Here is a 7,892-nt window from a genome sequence, read left to right on the forward strand (position 1 = left end):
TTTCCCTCCCAAATCCCCCCTCTCTGCCTTGTGGTTGCTCTCTTCTCCCTCACAATTGTTATTGACTCATCCTCACTTGGACCCTGCAACTTGTTGAACTAAACCTCAGGTGACAGCACATGTTAGTGAGGATGTGGAGAAAGAGGAATACTCCTCCATTGCTTTTGGGATTACAAACTGGTATAACCATTCTGGAAATCAATCTGGAGTTTCCTCAGAAAATTAGAAATAAATCTACCTGAAGAGCCAGTTATACAACTCTTGGGAATATACCCAAAAGATGTCCCACCATGCCACAGGGGCACATGTTCTACTATATTCATAGCTGCCATATGGTGACAGGCAGCAGCTGGAAACAACCCAGATATCCCATGACAGAAGAATGGATTCAGAAAATATGGTTCATTTACACAATGAAATACTACTCAGCTATTAAGAATGAGGACATCGTGAGTTTTGCCAGCAAAAGGATAGAACTAGGAAATATCATCCTGAGTGAGGTAACTCAGACCCAAAATGACATGCATGGTATGTACTCATTAATAAGTGGATATTAGCCCCTAAAAGTGCTGAATATCCAAGATACGTATGTTTCTTTTAAGACTAGTTATCTAGCTAAATATTCATTATCTGTCACAAGCTCCCCAGGTTTATTGAGATTCTAAATCCATAATTTTTATGTCTATTAGTATTGAACTTTTGTATATATAAGCCCAGTCAATATTTAGCTTCTGTCTTTGCACCTACAATAAATTATAGTTCCCTTTATGACCTTTGTGTAATTAATTTACAGCCCTAAAGAAAGTATTCTAAGTAAAAACAATGCCTTTATTCTATCTCAGAAGCATTTTATTCACGACATGTGAAGATTGGCAGAGTTTTCATATCAGGGCTTTAATTGTAGTCCTATTATGAAGGGCTTAATAACTATTAGTATAATTTTAGGAATCCTTATAGAAACATGATTAGGAATTAAGAAATCATATATTTGTCTGTATACCATTACTACAAGATAGTACCTCTTCATTGATCTGCAGAAAATTTGCCCAATAGGATCGGCTAATGCCCAGGCATTATATCTGAATTTAATTTAATATATAACTTATAGAAAACATATATATTAATAGCAGGAATCAAATCCTGAAAATGTTGTCCCTTCAGTCTTTCCTGCAAGGGCTCTCTCATTGCAGTCTGCAGACCATAGTGAGACCATCTCAGGAAGATCACTTGGTAGTCCTTAGCTTTTCCTAGATGACTCCTGACTGGTTTTTGTTTTGTTTTGATTTTTTTTCTTTGACACCCCCAAAAATATGATTCTTGGAGCTAGCATAGAAGGGAATAGAAAAACAAAATAAGTAAATAAAATTAAGGAAGGAAGAAAAAGAAAGAAGAGGATAGCAAGTAAGCATGGAAAGAGAAGAGAAGGAGAAAAGGAGGGAAGGAGGGAAGAAGAGAGAGGGGGGAAGGGAAGGAAAGCGGAAGCAGTAAGCTAGAAAGGCACAAAGAAAAGAAGGAAGAAACATACTAGGTTACTGTTTCATTCTCCTCTCTGTTAAGAACTTTCTCTTCATGAACTCTAGTGTTCAAAGCCAGCAAACTCTGCATAGTGTTTAAAGTCAGCAAGCTCTACACTGTGTTTTCTGTGTCTGTTCTTCTGTGTTCAATCTTGATTCTTGACTTCAAACTTTAATGGGTCAGGGCTACTAGAAAGAAAATAACAGTAAGCTTAGTCTATTTGATGGCATTTCAAACCACACATTCCTTTTGATCTCTCTGCTGTTGTTTACTCTAGAAAGTCTTCATATTTCTGTGCCATTCATTCTGTCAGGGATGTGACAGGGTGAAGTACTCTTAATCTATAGTTGATAGATGGAACTTTATTCATGGTTCTTCTGGGGAATTTAATGGATATAGCTTGTCTTTCAAGTCTTGACTGCTAAGTCAGCCCTTCCAAAACGATTTTGTGACTACCACTGTAAGGGTACCTCACTTACCTAGTTGTCTCTTCACACCATTCTATCAGCTACCCATCTTGTTTTAACCTTTTTATTGCCTTTAGTTATGCTATCCTTTACCTATTTATTAAATGTCAAGTATTTTCTTATCAAAATATAAGTTAGTCAAACAACTATCAGTCCAACAGTGATACACTCACTCAAACTCAGCATGTATTGTCAATCCTTGTTAAATAATTATGTAGCAAATTGAGTTTGGTTAAATCAAGGAATGGATAACATAGTGTATTTTCCTAACATAGTTTAGAACACAATCTTTCTCTGTATGAAAATACAAGAAATTGAATAAATAGCTACATGTACATCTTACATATATGGAAAGAAATATATGTAAATCTTACCTTCTTCTCTATAGAATTCTAAACATAAGTAAGAGTGAGCTTGGTAAATACAGAATCAGAAACAATTTTAAATAATTCCCAATATTACGGTATTAAACTTACTACCAAATTTTCAGTGTTAAACTACTATTAAAATGGTATAAAATGAAAATAGTATGAAAATAATTTCAAGTGTATTAATGAGTTGATTATGTACATTTTAATTCAGATGTGCACTGCTTAATGTTTCTTATAATGGCATTTTCTCCTTGTTCTGCATCAGTGAACTCTTTTATTCCTAAGAGCAGCATTCTCGCTGTGAGGAGTATTATCTTTAACATGCTATAATGCAGTACCACAACGTACTCAAGCACCTTAAATAGGAAGAACAGCTAGTTTATGTCTCTTACATAAACACACATTTTGTTTGTTTTGTTTTCCTGGTAATTTCAAACTGAAAAGTATGTGAATAACATTATGGGCACAATAGAGGCCCTTTGAGCATACAATATGGCTGCTTAAGTTAGATCACACACTGATACTTTCCCTTTATAAATAATGAAGAATGATTTGAACAAGAAGAATCTATTACATTTTAGTTTTCAAAAGAAAATTTAAAATCTGTAACCTAAGGAGCTAGAGTGATGACACAGTCTTAAAGAATACTCATGGATCTTGCTAAGGACCTGGATTCTGCTTCCAGCAATCACATGGCAGCTCACAATCTTCTGTAACTGAAGTTTCATGGAACCTGACAGTTACACTTTCTGTGACTTTTTGTGTACAATGCAAACATGTGCTGCAGACAAAACATCCGTACACATAAAAATATGAAGGTAATAATTTAAAGATAAATGAAAATATGAAGTCTCTAGACTATTTCACAGGAAGCCAGTTTGGAATATAATAAGTGAATTTTTGAAACAGAAGCTTAAGGGAAAGTAAGAGAGAAGTGAATATGTTACAGAAATATGTATTCTCAAGCAATATTTCTATTAATTAGGTAACATGATTCTTCTTGGAAACATACAAAAATAAACATTTTATTTAAATTTTATAAAAGACTTTGGCAAGCTCTTGTTATATCCATATTTAAAAGCAGCAGGTTATGCCTGCCCCTAGAAGATACATGTGTGTAAGTAGGTGGAAGAAAGCAGAGAGGTTATATCTATACTCAGGATTCTGACCTGTGAACGTCTACACGATTAGAAGCACAACTCTCCCTAAAACAAAAACAACAACAACAAAAAAGTGAGCCTGGCACTATGGAACTAGCCCGAGATGACCACCAATCTGGTGGGAGGTGGAGGGGCTGAGACTGTGCCCCAAACGACCTCTGCCTGGTGCCAGAGTGCATGGATATGGCAAAGCATTCCTGAGACCACCTCTGAGATGGCCCTAGACACTCAGAGACAGCAGGCGCCACCAAGGAGCAAGTAAATGGTAGAGAGATGGAAGAGAAAGAGAAACAGAAGGATGTGGGCAGAATGAAGAGAGGCAGAACTGGAGACTTGAAAGTAGTGAGGGACAGCTAGTCAGCAGTTGGTAATGCCACTTAGGACTATGGTGGGGTCCTGAACTGTGCTGCCACCAGGGACCACATTTGGTTTCCTGCCACTACAACAGCAGGAGTCTGTTACCACCAAAGGCCAGGCATATACGATGGTGTGGGCTGCCATGTAGGGACATGTTAATATCTGCAGACTGTGCATAACTGGCCCTTCCAACTTCGTGGGCACTTTGGGAGAACTGGTCCTAGAAGCATGAGAGTAGGAGAGCTGAACCCTACCCCTTGCCTGCCGAAGTACTCCTTGTGAAAGTACAATATAAACCCCATTTGTCTCCATTTAAGAACCCCATTTGTCTCCATTTTAAGGACCAGGCTTGATTTCAAAAGAGGCCTTAAGGTACTAGCCTCAGGAATAGACCATAATTCCAAGAAACTAGGTTCTAAGACACCAGCTTTAGGAACAGACCATAAAATCCAGAACAAGATCCTCACCTCCCAAAGGACCACCTGGGGATAACCACAAGAACAGAGAAATATCTCAGAATGGGTCATCTGTGCTGGACAGCCCTTTTTATCATATGGTTGAACTTTTAGGACATGGGAATGAAGATCCCTGACCACACATGATTGAACATTAATGACATAGAAATGCAGACCACTGGCAACCTGTAACCCCCTACAATCCACCAGTGAAAGTTTTAGATTACCTAATCCTTCTAGAGCCTTTCCCCATTTCCCTATAAGAAGACCTGCATACCTTAGTCTGGGGTCGCCATTTTGGAGAATGATTGATCCCTGCATGCTGGTTGTTTCTGTACAATAAACACTTTTCATCTTTGCTTACTGTCTGAGTCTGAGGTTTTCCTTCAGCTATTTTCCAACCCTAGCCCAGAAAGCAGTCGACTTGGCTTTGGTTGCAGAAGTTGCAGGTGAGCCGACCAGAAGGTCTGAGCACCAGAGAGCAGGCCCTGGCACTCGCTGGCATTGAGTGGACCAGCTCGGGGAGGGCAGAAGAGCTTGCCCTGGTGGTGCGGGTGCGGGAGAGCAGGCAGGCTGATCGGCTCAGATATCTCTCAGGCCCAGATCCAAGGGTTGGGCTGTAACTTCTACTTGCCTGTTCACATGCCTGGAAATATGTTTCCCTTCCTTTTTAACACTGCCCATGCAGAAAACCTCCTAACAAATAAATGGTTCTAAGAACCCTGATGTGCATTCTTGGCAATTATCACAACCTCCTCTCCTGATGCTGCCAGCCACCCAAATCCACACCTAAATGCTCAGCTCTTGACCATGCTTCTGCACAAACCCAGCTTCTAGCGGACATGTATCACCCTTCACCCACAGTACATAAAAATTCCCTACCCTAGCCCAGATGAATGATCTCACAGCTCTGTTCTTTGGCACTGATGAAGTCGATCTGCAACAGTGCCTAATAAACCAGCCTTTATTTTTTTGTCTGAACTGGCCTACATCTGCATCACCAAGGGAGAGATAAAGCCTGACACTGGTGCTTTGAATTGGCCCACCCCAATGTCTAACCCACAGATGAACTGCTTGAGTGCATGTAGGGTCTGGTCCTACAGAGGCAGAGCTGTGAGACTACCAGGACACGGGACTCCAACAGGATATCTGAGAGAGAGGGCGCAGCGAGATTCCAGTATTGGTTTTTGTAGTAGAATCCAGAGGCCTTGTACCAGACTAGAGACTCCTCAGCGTGAACTTTTGTAAGCAAAGACATGTGGACAAAAGCATATTCCATGGGAAACAGACACGCTACAGCCTCTTCAATGAGATTTTTCTTTCACTGTTGGAGTTGGGGTCGGAGAGTTTGCAGAGGTTGTGTATGAGGGGAGGGAGAAATAAGTGGGATTGGAGTGTATGATATGAAGTTCACAAAGAACCAATAATTTTTTTTAAAAAATGAGTAAAATAATGCTCAGTGTTCCTACAAAAAAACAAAACAAAATCCCAGCCGGTTATATTTAGGAATGTATATATGTATGCACATATACACATATGCATTTAACAACTATCAGTGAAAGAAGTGGTTATAAATTTAAAAGAAAACAAAGCAGTATATATGAGAGGGAAGAGTATAATAATATAATTATAATCGCAGATTTAGAAAACAACATTTTTTTTTTTCTAAATAGACCAAGTGCATCAATTTACCAATGCCTACTCACTTACTTCCCTTATTCGCTGGTGTGAGCATTTGTTTTCCTCATTAGAAGGTGAAACATAAAGGCTGTGGATATTTGACTTCTCCTTCAAGAACTGCTCTTCCATTCAGCCTTAGGATTCATCATTAATCCATGGAGAAGGCTGTCCCTGTCTCTAGAGTCAGCTGTTGTTCTTGTTGCTTTATTGCTTCTTGGCAACAATTGCACTGATCTCATTTCCCCAAGAGTGCTAGCGAGAGTTGATAAAAGCCAGGAAACTCCAGTGAAAGCAGGCTGCCTGGAGTACATTCCTAAGGCTGCTGGGAAAATGGATTTCTTTAAATTCTGTGGCTTTCATAGTTCTCTTAAGCCTTTAAAATGTGGCCTCACAATTTCTCTAGCATTTTTGAGTTTTTACAATTAGCTGCACTAATGTTTCATGCTATTGCATCATAGCTGGTAATGGATATTAGAGTTCATTTGTAATGATGCAAAAAAAAAAAATAATAATGTTATGTGGTAAAACCTGAATGAGAAGTCTTTATTTGAAAACAACAATAGGTTGAGAAGTGAAATGAATATGCAAATAATTGTTTCTACTATTAAAGTAGAAACTCACCAGTTGATTTTGACAAAAATGACATTATTGTTAAGCTCAATAAATAAACTTACTTTTACAGTAAGCATAGTTCCTAAAACATAATGGTAACACAGTCAAAAGATAATATAGAATAAGCATCAATGTACATGTAACAGGAAAGTGAGACAAATAATTATTTTCTAACAGGCTAGTTATTTATTGTATGAATTTTTATTAATAAGATATTATTTTCTCAATTTGATGATTTCTTTTGTAGAGAATGCACATGGGCATCCAAATTACTGTTCCATATTATTTTATCATTGAGCATGATGAGCTACATAAGGAATATACTATGTGTTATTAACCTCACCTTCTGCACTTCTTCTATCATGACACTCAGCAAATAATAATGGAGAGATTTAGAAACTCAGATCTACTGAGTGTTCACTGATAGATGTATGAGTGCCATCAATATCATGTGTTTTTACATGATTTTGAAACACATATCTTTATGATTCATATATTTAAAAATTAATGATCAAATCCACATCAACACATTATATGCTTGTATAAAATTCTCACAAATAAAATTTTTTTCTAAGATTCTCCCTCAATATCCAGACTACTGTTAAGGCCAGGCTCTTTGATCAGCAATAGATTGCCAGCACAAAGTGAACTCAATGACATTTCCTTTTGTCTCACAATGCTTTGTCTGAGCATTTTTGCTCATCCTACAGGTCTGTGTATGGCAATCTGTGTCTCTCTACATTTCTATGTGTCTCTTGTGGTTTTACTTTAGCTTTTTATTGTTGTGTTCATATTTTTGGTCTTTTTTTCTTATTTTATTGTTTATTCTTAGATGTCTTTTTTTAAATGACAGAAAGCAAGAAAGGATGTGGATACGGATGGACAGGGAGGTGGAGGAAAATCTAGTAGGAACTAGAAGAGGTTAAACTACAATTAGTATATACTGAATGCAAAAAAATACTTTTAGTTAAAAACAGAAATTATAAGACAATGACAAATAATTAAACTAAATTCAGTCGGCAGATAATTGAAGCAATCATACTCAAGATAGTGACTCTTGGAATGATCTCCGTTACCCTAAACAATCTATTTGTTTATATATATGGTTGACTATAAAATTATTCCATCTTTTATTTTCCACACTACTTAAACAGCAGAAACCCTAGTTATGTTTGGTTAAAAACAAAAGGAATGAATGATTTAACAGAGAAATAAAGTAAAATGTATTGCAATGAAGTTAATAGGATGTATATAGAACATTAAGCACACTGAGTT

At 37.5% G+C, this 7,892-nt stretch overlaps 1 pseudogene; it reads left to right on the plus strand.

Moving 5' to 3' along the window:
• The first annotated feature begins 3,446 nt into the window (after positions 1-3,446).
• On the plus strand, positions 3,447-3,556 carry LOC115064339 (annotated as a pseudogene).
• Positions 3,557-7,892: the final 4,336 nt, after the last annotated feature.

Source organism: Mus pahari, chromosome 6 (genome assembly GCF_900095145.1).
Source record: "Mus pahari chromosome 6, PAHARI_EIJ_v1.1, whole genome shotgun sequence".
Classification (NCBI taxonomy): Eukaryota; Metazoa; Chordata; class Mammalia; order Rodentia; family Muridae; genus Mus; species Mus pahari.